The sequence below is a fragment of the Barbus barbus genome, assembly GCF_936440315.1.
Source record: "Barbus barbus genome assembly, chromosome: 12".
NCBI classification, from domain to species: Eukaryota; Metazoa; Chordata; class Actinopteri; order Cypriniformes; family Cyprinidae; genus Barbus; species Barbus barbus.
In genome coordinates this window covers 3217911-3233413 of record NC_136740.1, presented here as the reverse complement: position 1 = coordinate 3233413, position 15503 = coordinate 3217911, and positions in this window count along the sequence as shown.

Here is a 15503-nt window from a genome sequence, read left to right as displayed (position 1 = left end):
CTCCAAACAAATATGTGGCTTGATTTTGATGCACTTTTTCACTGGAGGAAGCATAACAACGTCTTGATGGATTTGTTTTTTACAAACACAGCTTTTCACTTCACAAGATGTTAACTGATGGACTGGAGAGGTGTGGATTACTTCTGGATTATTGTGTTTATATCAGCAGTTTGGACTCTTATTCCGACGGCACCCATTCACTGGATCCATTGCTGAGCAAGAGATGGAATGCTACATTTCTTCACATCTGATACTTATTGGATGGCCTGAGGGTGAGTACATTTTCAGCAAATTAGAATTTTTGTTGAACTATTCTTTTGAACAACGGTAATTATAAATCAGCAACTACAGAGTTTTTATCCAATAACTCTTCTGTTCAAGTAAAACAACAAACCCAGCTCTTTTTCTCTCTCATCATTGTGGAATGAAGACTATTTTAAATGTTTGCATGCTTATGATTTCCAGACTAGTCCGGGTCGTTCAGAGAGTCATTGTGTTGAGATTGACGCATGATAACGGTCAGTGTTTGTCATTCTCAGTCCTTTAGGTATTCGTGAGGACTCAAACAGTTGTCCACATTCCCTGTTTAGTGCCAACGAGGGAAAAAAGGGAGAGGGAGATTTCAGTAGCTGGTTGAGTAGCGGCCATCAGAAGAAAGCTGGAGTTAATCCAGAATCCTTTAAAACTGAATACGCCACCGTTTAAACCTGGACACCATGACACTGAGAGCCTCGGACCCTTTGAACGCTGTTGATATGTTTTACAGCAGTGCCTTAAAAATCTTGGGGTAAATACATCTAATTATTTTAAGCTCTTTGTCTAAATTTATAGTTGTAGCTTAACATTTAAGTGAGCGGCTTACATTAGTTTTCCCTTTTTACCGTCACGTAAAACTTGACTGTGCTCCATTTAACCACTAGCTGATCCACAACAATATTTCTCAACCTGACACTAACTGTGTTCCAAAACCGAGTGTCCTGCCAACACAGGCAGCATTTTAGGTACAGCAGGGATTCAGAAACGTTTTTTTTTGTTAGTCATACCTCTCAAATATTTACTTTGAGCATATATACTATTATTTTATGTACTATTATTAACATTTTTTGAGGTATCTTTTATTTTCATATTTTTAGTTTTTATCTTAATTTTTCTTTTTTGCAATTTTATGTGCTTTTGTAATTTTATATAAAAAATATATTTTTATTACATTTATTTTTAATTTATTTCAGTTCCACCAAGACAACATTTAGAATTTTTTTTTTTTTTAAGTTTAAGCTTTTTCATCTAATATTTATATCTGATTTTATTTCTGCTTAATGTTTCATTAACAAAAACTATTTTGAATAGTTGTAGTTAATGATAAACCTGCTTGGGTATATAGAGTAGAACCTCCAGATCCGTCCGCCAGATGGTGCTGTATTGTTGACCTAACCTATATTTCCCAAGAGCAGCACAACAATCTTCCCACACACTAGAGCAGCGCTGAAGCTCATCACCAGTCACTCACCTCAGCGGGATGTGAAAACACTGTTGTCCGATCCCACGGGAAGGAGCAAAACCAGAAGCCAGTGTGTGCAGAAGCGCCGAGGCATCCGTCAAACGGACAACACGATGTGGTAGAAGGTTGGTGACTCATGTTTGTTTAGGCTTTTGGAAATGTCATCCTGCAGGCCACACTGAGGGATTGAGACGCTCTATAAACACGCCCTCAGTGGTGGGCAGGAAACACAACACCCGCCTCGCACCTACGCCCGAGCCGGCAGGAAATGAAGGGCCAGACAGACGCTGCAGGAACAAACAGCATTCCTCTTTCCCTCTCTCAGCCTGTTCAGGGAGTCTGGGTTTATTTCCAACATCATGAAATCCCAAAGATTGGAGTGTCTAATTCATCCACTATTTTTATCTCTTTGCTTAATGTCAGTTTATGCCACGAGATGAACAGCTGTAGTGCTGTCCAAGCCTGCTGACATTCACCCGTTAAATAATGCCTTGATCTCTCTAACATATTGAGGGACTGACATCATTAAAGTCTTTTGGACCATGCGATTCAAATAGAATTTTGATTAGTTACACTTCATTTTAAGGTGTCCTTGTTACAGTGTAATTATATATTTAAGTACTGTGTAATATTCATTAACTACATGCACTTACTATAGGATTAGGGTTTGGATTAGTGTTACTTGTATGTAATTATGCATAATTTATTATTATCATAGGAAGTACATGTAGCATATGTAACAAGGATACTTTAAAGTGTTAGCTTTGATCCTCTTACATCTTTTATCAGTATTTCATCAAGCTCTATATTTCAAATCTGTTATTAATTTATTTTGATTTTATAGCAATACAAAAATAATGTTTGTAGTTTGTTTTACAGTATGTGCACTTATAGTGTACTTACCCCAAAGTGTACTAACATAAAGGTTCAGGATTAGTACATAGTTATTACACAGTTATTACTATAGTAAGTACATAGTAATTACGTGCATGCAGAACAGGACTGTACAATTAAATGCTAACAAAATATGAAATGTTATGTGATTATATTATGGTGTATTGTGGTATAATATTTAGTTTAGTTTAAGTTAAAGATTTCATTAAAGACTTTTACAAGCAATTTTTAAAATGATCTTCAACTCTGTAGCTTTCAACCTTGAAATATTTTCAATGTAATAAAATAAAATTAAAATGTAAAAATCATATTTTTTTTAGAAAAATGTTAAAAATGTATAACACTTACTATTTAGAAAGTATTTATTTTGATTGTTTTTATTTTAAAATGATTTAAATAATTGACTTTTTCTTTCATTTATGTATTTATTTACATATGATATAATTTATTATTAGTTTTTCTACAGACTGAATTAACCTGAATGATTCACTCACACTGTTTACCTTGCTGAGGCAAAGACAGCTGCCAGCTTTTTTTTTATTATTATTAATTTTGGCTCATTCATGGTATGCGGTATAATATTTTAATAATGAAATATTTAAAATGTAATAAATGTAATTCAAATATAAAATGTATATTTATTTTAAAGATTTTTTTGAAAAGTGTGTGTATATATATATTTATATATATATATTCACACACACACACACACACACACACACACACACACACACACACACACACACATTTTGTCATTGTTTCCAATATCAAATCATCAAATCAAAAGTGAGCAAAACAACCATTGAAATATATAACTAATCTGAATACTGGACTGGATGTGTGGTGGTAGTTTGGCCTGAGGTGGAAGCAGTAACTTTTTCAAATTAACATTTTTGGGTTCAAATGGCAATGACCCATATATATATAATGAGTTACATGTACCATCTTGCTTTTCTAAAAGAATGATTGGTTCGTGGCTGGCCCTCAGTACTGTAAAATCATAAATCAGAGTTGGAGAGAGTTATGGGTTAAGTGAGCGGCCCTTATGATGGGATTTCAAAGGTGTGATTTAAAATATGGGAAACATGCACATTTGCCCCATAAATACTGGCCTCTCTGATGCCGCCCGTAACACGCACAGGAAGATCAAGCATTTCAAATTAAGGAGAGAAAAATGCATTCTGCTAGATGAAAAAGGTTTCCTGGGGTCAATTTCACATAAAAAAATCCTCTTAAATGTAGAACAGTCAAGTAACCATGAAAGCTAATATAAAACAGACAGAGCAGACCAACTTAACTCGCTTCTGCTGGTGTCAGCAACACAAACAACACACACACACACACAAACACACACACACACACACACCGTGAACATCTTCGGCATGTCTGATATCAACATTCAGTCACACAGATCACGTAATGCACATCTGAAGTTCAGTTATTACAGCTGCTGCACTGAAATATCTGACAATTCTGCTCCAAATGTCAAGTGCTTAGATGTGTATATTTTTGCAGTTTCTTTCTTTCTTTCTTTCTTTCTTTCTTTTGATTTTTGTGATTTATTAACACACAGCTTGTATAAAAAACAATATATTGTCAATTTTACATTTAAATTTAAATTTACATTTAAATTAATACTACCAATAAAATAAAAACTAAATTAAAATACAAACAGTACATGTTAATTAAAAAACATTAATAAAAATAAACTGCATTGAACTCAGTTGAGAGAAATGTCTAATCAGCTGAAAAAATGTTTATGTAGGGAAGCAAAAAATAAATGATCAAAGTTTCCACAAAAATATTCAGCAGCACAACTATTTTCAGCATTGATAATTATCAGAAATGTTTCTTGAGCAGCAAATCAGCATATTAGAATGATTTATGAAGGGTCATGTGACACTGAAGACTGGAGTAATGATGCTGAAAATTCAGCTTTGATCACAGAAATAAATTACAATTTAATATATACTCACATAGCTACAACCCACTTTTATCCACTAAATGAGCTCATTTCAAATTTGATGCCTGCTACAGGTCTCAAAAAAAGTTGAAACAGGTGCAACAAAGGGCTGAGGAAGCAAGACATCCCAGATTCAGCTGGGAACTAATTAAGTTAATTGACATCAGGTCTATAACATGATTAGCTATAAAAGGGATGTCTTAGAGAGACAGAGTCTCTCAGAAGTAAAGATGGGCAGAGGCTCTCCAATCTGTGAAAGAGTGCATAAAAAGATTGTGGAATACTTTAAAAACAAAGTTCCTCAACGTCAAATTGCAAAGGCTTTGCAAATCTCATCATCTACAGTGCATACCATCATCAAAATATTCAGAGAAACTGGAGAAATCTCTGTGCGTAAGGGACAAGACCTTTGTTGGATGCCCGTGGTCTTTGGGGCCTCAGACACTGCATCACTCATCGGCATGATTCGGTCATTGACATTACTAAATGGGCCCAGGAATACTTCCAGAAACCACTGTCGGTAAACACAATCCGCCGTGCCATCTGCAGATGCCAATTAAAGCTCTATCATGCAAAAAGGAAGCCATATGTGAACATGGACGAGAAGCTCTGTCTTGTCCTGTGGGCCAAGGCTCATTTAAAATGGACTGTTTCAAAGTAGAAAATGTTCTATGGTCAGACGAGTCCAAATTTGACATTCTTGTTGGAAATCATGGACGCCGTGTCCTCCGGGCTAAAGAGGAGGGAGACCTTCCAGCGTGTTATCAGCGTTCAGTTCAAAAGCCAGCATCTCTGATGGTATGGGGGTGCATAAGTGCATACGGTATGGGCAGGTTGCATGTTTTGGAAGGCACTATGAATGCTGAAAGGTATATAAAGGTTTTAGAGCAACATATGCTCCCCTCCAGACAACGTCTATTTCAGGGAAGACCTTGTGTATTTCAGCAGGACAATGCAAAACCACATACTGCAGCTATTACAACAGCACAGCTTTGTAGTAGAAGAGTCCAGGTGCTGAAAGAGGAGATGCTACACCATTGTAAACATGCCCCCGTCCCAACTATTTTGAGACCTGTAGCAGGCATCAAATGAAAAATTAGCTCATTTTGGAAACGTCCCAACATTTCCGGAATTCGGGTTGCATTTTAAATTGTAAGAATATTTCACAATATTTCTGTTTTTACTGTATTTTTGATAAAAGAAATGTAGCTTTGATGAGCATAAGATACTTCTTTCAAAAATATTTAAAAAGTTTACCGACCCCAAGCTCTTGAAGAGTAGTGTATGTCCTCCTTTGGAAAAATATCCATATGTGAACTGTGGGAGAAACTTCACTGTATAAGACATTAACAGTAGATCACAGCTGGACAGTTTTAGGAATATATGTCTGTAGGTGTGCTGTGAAGCATGTGTGTGTGTGTGTGTGTTGGTATGAGATGGAGGCGTATATAGTCAGAGTGGCACCAGGTACAGTGCTTTATGAGAGATGGAACACATTAGAGCATTATTGCTTTAGCATGTTTGAAGCCACACATTATTTCTGTTTCACTGACTCCTATCATACGCAGCATACACCGGATGGGTTAGAGGCTAGCTTTAAATTTCACAGATAAAACTGTAGATTTATTTTTGTTGAATCTGTTGCGAGTGTGGCCCTGCTGTGCGCATGGAAACTCAAGATAAACAGAGAACGACCGCTAACGAGGTTGTTGGTGGTCGTGTGTACAGTAAAATGTGATGTTTCATTTTGTGGTGGGCAAAACCCTGAAGAGCTTCCAAAACCAGTTTGTTTTTGACTGAGGGCTGCAGGGCATGGCATGGAAGAAAATAGCAAAAATGTGTGTCAAGAACTTTAATTGCGGGGCCCCTAATCTGGCGTGATTCAGCCGCGTCTGGGTGGCAGACAGTGACTCAGTCTTTAAATGTGAACGAGAGGCTCATCTCTGTCGCACACCGTAAACCCTGTTTGTTCTGGATTGGCCAAGCATTTCTGGGGAAGTTTATTATTCAGTTTTACTAATTTTGATTAATATTTTTTTGTCTGTGTCCTACTGTATATTTTTAGATCGATTAGACTTATATTAGTGTCACTGAGGGTTTTATTTATTTATTTATTTATTACTATTTTGAATTAGCTCCTATTTTGTATTTTCATTTTAATATTAGTTTATTTTATTTAGTTGTGTATTTTCATTATTTTTAATATGTTTTTCATTCATTTTTATTTCAGCTTTGGGTTTTGTTATTTCAGATCATCAAATTAAAAGTGAAAATGAGAAATGTTTATTTGGCAATTGGCTATATATTTTGTGTATTTTATTTTATTATTTCAACTAAAAAAAATTATTTAATGGTTTTAGTTTCCAACGGCAAAGGATACAAGTATCGCTTTTTATTTTTATTTTATTTTATTTTATTAATGTTTTCCCCTTTTTATATTTACTATTGAAATGTTGTTGTATGCATTTGTCAATTTTTTTTATTTATTTAATTTAATTTAATTCATTTATTTAATTTCTTTATTTTCTTAAATGTGTGTATATAGAGTATTTACAGAGTGTTAACTTTTAGTTTTAGTTACTTTTTCTTATTTGTAAGTCGCTTTGGATAAAAGCGTCTGCTAACTGACTAAAAGTAAAGTAAGTAAAGTAAGTAAGTTTCAGTTAACTACAATAATCTTGGTTCGATACTGTCAAAACATTTAACATAGCCCTCATAATAAAATGTATTTATTTTTCTCTATACAGCACCACTAAATGGACAGGGCAATATATACTTGTGTCATGATGACATGACATTAAGGCACATGACCTGCAAGAACCAATGAGACCTGATGATATTGACATGCCACTATATTCCATTAAGCATAAATTGATCAAAGTTTTGGTTTGCGCTGAGAGCGAATTGCAAATGAGAGCACAAATTACAAATTTCTGGTCACTTACTGGTCATTTCAGTGCATATAAATTAAATCCACAATTTAAGATTAGGTTTTATTCTGTTCATTGGGCATACATAACAGTGATACTAGTCAATAAATTATTTTGCTGAAATCTGGAAGCCATATTATGCAGTCATGGCCAAAAATATCGGCACCCTTGGTAAATATGATCAAAGAACGCTGTGAAAGTTAATCTGCATTGTTAATCCTTTTGATTTCTTATAAAACAATGCATAAAAATCTAATCTTTCATTGGATAATACGAATTTAAAATGGGGGGAAATATCATTATGAAATAAATGTTGTTCTCAAATACATGTTATACACAATTATTGGCACCCCTAGAAATTCTTGAGTAAAATATCTCTGAAGTATATTCCCATTCATATTCACAATTTTGAGCACTCTAGGGTGATTATGAACATGAAATTATCCAGCCATGGCTTCCTGTTTCACAGAAATATAAATAGGAGGGAAAACAAAGCCCAAATTCCCTTAATCGTCCATCACAATGAGAAAAACCAAATAATATATTTCTGATGTGCAGCAAAAGATAATTGAGCTTCAAACTTCTAAAAAATTAGCTTTTTAGCAGCAAACACTCAAGATGAGTTTGGTGAACACATGGATAAAAAGTACCCCATGTGTACAATGAAATATACTGCTGTATTTTTGATGTTGTGGGCCTATATTTCTGCTGGAGGTCCTGGACATCTTGTTTAGACACATGGCATCATGGATTCTATCAAATACCAACAGATAAAAAAATCACAAGTGACTGACTCTGTTAGAAATCTTATAATGGGTCATGTTTGGATCTTACAACCGTACAATAATCCAAACACAAACCTCAAAAACATCACAAAAATGGGTCACTGAGCACAAAACCAAGCTTCTGCTGGCCATTCCAGTCCTCTGACCTGAACCCTGTAGGAAATGCGTGGGTGAACTGAAGAGAAGAAGCACCATCATGGAGCTGTGAATCTAAAGGGTCTGGAGGGATTCTGGATGAAGGAATGGTCTCTGATCTCTTGTCAGGTGTTCTGTAACCTCATCAGGCATTATAGGAGAAAATTTAGAGCTGTTGAACTGGCAAATGGAGGTTTCAAAAAGTATTAAATAAAAGGGAGCTGTTAATTGTGGCCAATGTGTATTCCCCCCCATTTTAAATTATTATCCAATGAAAGGTTAGATTTTTGTGAATTTTTTCAATAAAAGATAAAAAGGATTAACAACGCAGATTAATTTTTCACAGACTTCTTTGATCATATTTACCAAGGGTGCCAATATTTCTGGCCATGACTGTATGTATATGTATATATATATATATATATATATATATATACACCTGCAAGAACCACACAATAGCACACCTAGGTTCCTAACAGATGACGAAGAATTGACAGATGAAATTACTAGTCATCTTTAAGTAACTTTTTATATCCACTATGAATTGTTAGATTTGGCAGATAGAATGGTCGACATTTCACAAACATAAACTCCACCAGCGATGAACAGTGTTTTGATAATACCGCAGCATTGTTACACCAGTCTTTGTTGATATACACACACAAGCCACCTCCGCGGGTCTTACTAGATAGTGATGAATCACTATCTGCTCGGTAGCTGGTTAGCCCGTGCTGCTGAATGGATGTTGTCGTTTAGCCATGTTTCGGTGAAAACAAACACACAACAATCCCTTGCCTCATGCTGTGTAGACCGACTGAGTTGAATTAAGTCCAGTTTGTTTTCCAGAGAGCGAACGTTTGAGAGCATGAGTGTTGGGAGAGCCGGTCTTGTGGGGTTAGCCCTTAGCCTAGCTTGTATACCTCCGCGCGTACCGCGCTTCCGTCCTCTCTCACACCGCTTGCGACGCTGCCTTTTGCAGGTAGTGTCAGTAGGTGAGGCCGCGGTCTCGAGGTCCGGCTCCAGCAGTAAACAAAGGCCTCGTAGCTTCTCAGTAGCCGCCGGCGAGAGTTGTTGTTTGTACGTGTTGCAGATATCCAAAAGGCTTTGGCGATCATATATGTGTTTTGGATTGATTTCCTTGCGAGTTAGCGGTAACTTTACACTATTTGGAGACGAACAGACGACATTAAACGACATAAAAGCACCGTCTTTGGGACCTGGAGCAGCCGCTGCGTCTGACCGCGCCACCATCTAGATCATCAGCATAACGGTGAAAGCCAACACCATGTTTCCTGATGATTTCTCACAATGGTAGAAAAAGCATGAAAAACAGCGGTCTTAGTACCTGTCACAATCTCTAGCTGGAGTGCCCACCAGCTCCACTAGAGGGCACCCCATCCTGTACCCTTTACCACTCACCCTGGACTCCATTTCCCATAACCCTTTGCCTGGACACATCATCAATTGCAATCACCTGTCTCTCATGACCTCATCAGTCTCCCACTATAAGAATAGCACACACACACCACCACTTTGCTGGTGACTGAATGTTATATAACTCTTCCGTGGTTTCTAAGTTTCCTTGCCCACATGTTTTGATCCTTGGACTGTTTTCTTGTTAATGATTGTTTTGCTGCCTGCCCTGACCATAGCCTGATTACCTGGATTACTCTTTTGCCTTGCCTCTGCCATCATTGTTTGCTGTTGTTGACCATGCCGGTTTGATTATGCTCTTATTAAAGCCTAGCTTTTGGATCCCTACCCTGTTGTCACACCTCCCTCGTTACAGTAAAGAGCCTTGTGGTACTCCATACTGTATTTGTGACTGATATGATATCTCTTTATTCACTGCTAAAAATAAAATTTTAATCAAGGTAAAAAATAGTTCCCAACTAAAGTATTTTTTAGTGTAAAACATGTTGAAGATTAGCGAACAGGCTGTTGATTCATTAAATCATATGCTATTTCTTCACAAAACCCAGTGTAAGGAATTCTCTTGTCTCCTTCCCTGCATACAGCCGAAGCAGCAGCGTTAGTGTTAGCTTATGCTTTTTTGGCTAAAGGTTACAGGCTTGCCTTCCAGTGGCTTTGGACTTGTTATCCCTCAGAATGATGTTTATGTTGAGGTTTTGAGGCTAAAGAAAGTCAACCTGGTAATTCACAATGTATCCAAAATTTGTTTGTATAAAATTAAGAAAATTTACGGCACAAAATTTACAATTTTCGTAATGTCCAAAAGCTATTTGCACAGTGTGATATATTTCATGTAGTTGTGTACTTACGTTATCCCAAACGTTCCCAAAGATTTATAAATCCAGAGAAATTCCAGTTTTAAATAATGGCTCGTCCCTGGTCGTTGTCGCCTATCAATGACATAATATTGGATTGAATTAGATTGGATTCAATTTATTGTCATTGCACATGTAGGTACAAGGCAACGAAATGCAATAGAGAAGAAAAATACAGCACAACATGAGGAAAGGAAGGAGAAAAAATAATCCTCACACTATGCTCCTGAACGGGAGTACAGTGTGAGAACAGACAAAAAAACCTCAGAATAGAGCACAGTCAATACAGGAACACACAACTTGCAGAGAGTAATCCAGTTCAGACGAACAGCCATCCGGTCTGCAGCCATTACAGCGCTAACACAGACCCGTTATCAGTCTGACGGGAAGAAGCGGCAAAGGCGTTGGATGGGGGTAATGGGAGGTGAATGAATATCTGTATGTATGAGCGTATGAGTTTGTGTATGTGTAAGTTCGTGTGCCTAGAGATCCGCCGCGCTGGCACTCCAAACAAGTTGTCTCAGTCCGCAGATTGTGGTGCGACACAGCAATTGCCATGGAAACGACCTTGGCCGGAACCCAAACGCTCGACAATCACAAGGTGTCTGTTGATGGGGGGAGGGAAGAAAGAGCGTCTCCCTGCAGCATTCATCCGGGGAGTTAGATTCCAGAGCAACCTTGCCAAGCTGTTCTGTTGTTTTGGGAAGCCGAAAAGAGATAAGATTGTTGTGTCTTTGGGCGAACAGCTGCCTAATTTCACAGCTATTCTCATTGTCATTTCTGATCTCCTTGTCCATCAATTTTGATATCCGTGATCGAATCCATATTGCGGTTAATAGTCTCTGTCTCAGAGGCGACCGCTCTGCCAACTGCTTCAATCATGACGGGCAGCCTTGTGAGGTTTTGGACAGCTGTTCCCGTCTCCTGAATTCTCCGATAATTCAGGGCAACTCCTAATCCAAACAGCAGAAACCCAGTTATCATGGTTCCGAATAGGTAGATGTCTTCAATGTCCTCCACGGAAAGAGCCACCATACACACGACCCGCCACCTCTCCCATGCGTCCATCGTGTAGCCAGCTGCGAAAGTACCAGCAGGACACTTGGGTTCTCCCGATCCCAAACTTCTAGTCGAGAAGATGGTGTCAATTGCGTTAAGAGACCATTTGATCAGATCCATAACTTCGGTTTTGTAGAATAGTGCAGAGAGAGTCTCTTCAGTGTTAGACAAGGACAAGACGAGAGAGCATGCAGGTAAGGGTAGGGAGGGAAGAAAATGCGACCGCCTTCGCTGAGAGCCAAACGAGAAGCTCTTACATCACACATACATCTGCACTTTGTTGTTTACGATGAATTCACGTGAGAGCTAAATTCAGTCAGCGAGCGTGTGCACTGAACAAAAACTCATCTGAACGCCTCTATATCCGCACCATTCTCAGTTTCCGCTTATAGAAAATATGGCAACACGAGGACACAAATGCTGCTGTACAGTTAAACTAAATCCATTACGGCTGTCGCCAATAAAATTAAAATTAAATGAAGTGTTGACAGCAGCATTAAATTTAGATCTCCTCAGTGTTGCGCCATGATTTTTTAACACGTTTTTGTAGTGTTGCGTATCATAACCAATCACACACACACACACCAGTCTGTTGAGCTTGAGCTTATAAATGCAATGGCCAATCAGAGGCGTTCAGATGAGTTTTTGTTCAGTGCACCTGCTCGCTGACTGAATTTTGCTCTCACGTGAATTCATCGTAAACAACAAAGTGCAGATGTATGTATGATGTAAGAGATTCATTCATCAAACAGTGTATAGACAGCTTTACTGATTATAAGAAACGTTTTTGAGAGTGCTTAAACTTGCGCTAGACTTACATATTGTGCCTTTAAGATTAAAATGTACCTTTTCTCAGTGTTGCATTTTGGAACTGAACTTGGTATCATTAATACAAACTGTATTCTGTCATTGTGTGGGCAAAGGACGAGGAGCACAGGATCTCAAATGCAGCAGATTTACTTTATTTACTAAAACAAAGGCAATCCAGAAGGAAAGATTCTACATAACAGCTTCACACATGTAAAGACAATATAGGAAAAAGAGAAGAACCAAACTGAGGGTTTATGAGGAACACAACAAGACACATGTGAATGTAATCAGTTAACCAATGAGTAACCACAGACAAAACAAGTTAGCAAGCAGAACAAAGGGAACAGGAACTAAACATAGAAATAAAACACTGGAAACAAACAAAACACAACATAGGAGTCCACAAACAGAATTATTACAGTAGCTATACATAACCTTTTTGTTTTCAGAATGTTTTTAAAAAGTTGTCTTGCCCTGTAATGATTGCAATGCATAATGATTTTTTTTTGGTAAATTGTAAAAGGTTTTGTGTTTTTGGGTCCTGTGGCTCCACACATAGACGAGGAAGGGAGGCAGTGAGTAAGCTGGGTGTTGCAGGGAGACAACCCAATCCTATTTACAGTACATTGCAAGGGTTTGTGGAGATCTGACGTCAATCCACCAGTCACCACGCAGCCAAAAAGAAAAAGCTGCAGCATGAAGCTGAAAGTAGACAAGGCAGTGTAAACATGATTAATGCAAGATTACCAAAAATATACAGATTCCTTTGACCCCTTGCTGAACTTCAGCGTTTACAACTCCACATATTAGAATATTTCAGTCATAGTTTACAGGGATCTATACTCAGTAGAAAACCGCTAATTATATTAAGTATCAGTTTGAGGCATTTTGTAAAACACAAGGCTTAAAAAAAAAAAAAATCTAAATACTGTCAATTTCTTGACACTATATTGAAAGCTCTCAACAGACAGGAGTTTGACATGAAGACAAGAAGTCCAATGGCAATCAAACCCCCAAATCCAAGACAATACAAAATACACTCCAATACAAAATAAATAAATAATTGGTATAAAAACAATTTCCACTCAGAAAGTTAGTAAATTTTAGAAATATTTGCAAAGAAAAGGCAAGTAACACACTGAATTAACATGATTTTTTTTTGAGTAGAAAGACTTAAATAGATTACTGGAGTAAGTTTTACAAGAAAATGCTGTGTAAAACCAAAAATGCTAATTTTCAGATTTTCTTTTGTTTGTAGTCCTATGTTAAGTAGAAGCATAACAAAGTTTTAAAATGTATTTTTCTCAACCATATGAAAAATATAAACCCTATCAAGGCCAGTGTCATTAATAATTTGCATTGACAGATGCTGCTATATGCTGAGCAACATTGGGACTTTACACTATTTGTATCACTTTTAATTTGTTGCAGATATTGTATGCATCTAATACAGTACATACATATCTGTCAGGCGGGAGTTTTATTTCATTATGTGATAAGTTGTGATATTGGTGATTTGAAGTTTTGCTGCATAAACAAGATCCACAGTTATGCTAAAATAATCTCAAAAAAATTCCTAACTGCTTTTTGTATAATTTGCTTATGTCCCATTGGCGGTTATGCTGAGGGGGGATCTTCCTATTTACAATTCCATATCAATGTGCAAATTTATACAAAACTGCCACCTCGCCATTAGTTGTTTTCCTATGAGATCAGGTTGATTAACTTCCATCAAGTTAACATTCACATATATTAATACCTAATACTTTGCTAGTCATTTTACATCTTTTTCGGTGCATTTTTGTACACAAGACTTTATGCTCAAGACTGAGCAGTGGTAAAAATATAATCCATGTCTGTAAAGGGGTCATACATTTTGAGTTGTTCTTTTATAAAGCAAGTATTTTGTCTGGAAATAGTTTTTTGGAAGTGAAAAAACAACAACAACAAAAAAAAACTGGACAATGTTTTTGAGTTATGCACAAGAGTTTTTCTTGACAGACCTTTTATTTCAAGGGTAGTGGGATACGTGTGTGTGACCCCTTCTATCAGGGATCAGATGGATTGGACAGTTTCAATTATTTCATTCAAGCATAAAAGGTGTAAGTGATTAAATCATTATCTGATGACTTTCTAGCAGCTCTGTTTAAATTATTTAGAGGTAGGTGATATGACCAGAATCATTAGCATGAAATAAGCATTTTTTAACCAAAATATTTAACACAATATAAATCATTTTCAACCAAAATCTTTACAACAGTATAAGTCATTTTCAACCACTCTAAAGAATGCAATAACATTACAGTAATTCTGCCTGAACTCAGTGACGATACTAACTGAAATTAAAGCCATACCCTATATTTCTCAACATTGTTGCTGCTAATAGACCCTTTTTCTGTTAGTAAACACTATTTTCACACAATTCCACTGACAGCTTCACTAACGCTAGATACGAAGATTGTTAGCTTGTTTTTTTTATCAATTAGTGGAGAAAATCCGATTTTACCTGCATATGTAAGATCACTCATTGTGCAGGACTGTGATTGTTATACAAGTTAACTTTAACGGACGAAACCAGATTGGCTGACCTGCACTCAAAGGATGGACGATCTGACAGGATTACCTCCGGTTGAGTGGCTCACGTCTATAGAAAAACCTAACGTATAGTAAAGAGAAACTCACCTGTGCCTAATATATATATATATATACACACATACACATACAGTATCTCACAGAAGTGAGTACACCCCTCACATTTTTGTAAATATTTTATTATATATTTTCATGTGACAACACTGAAGAAATGACACTTTGCTACAATGTAAAGTAGTGAGTGTACAGCTTGTATAACAGTGTAAATTTGCTGTCCCCTCAAAATAACTCAACACACAGCCATTAATGTCTAAACCGCTGGCCACAAAAGTGAGTACACCCCTAAGTGAAAATTTCTTTTTACTTTTTCACTTGTTACATCCAATCACATTTTTAATGAATACTTTTTGAGAATTGCTTGCTTTCTCTTGAACAAATCCAACCAACTTTTACATCTCCTAATGGATCAAAACCGACCAGTTCTTCAGCCACTTAACAGGACAAAACCAAACAACATTTAAACCTCTTATTAGAAAAAAAAAAAAAATG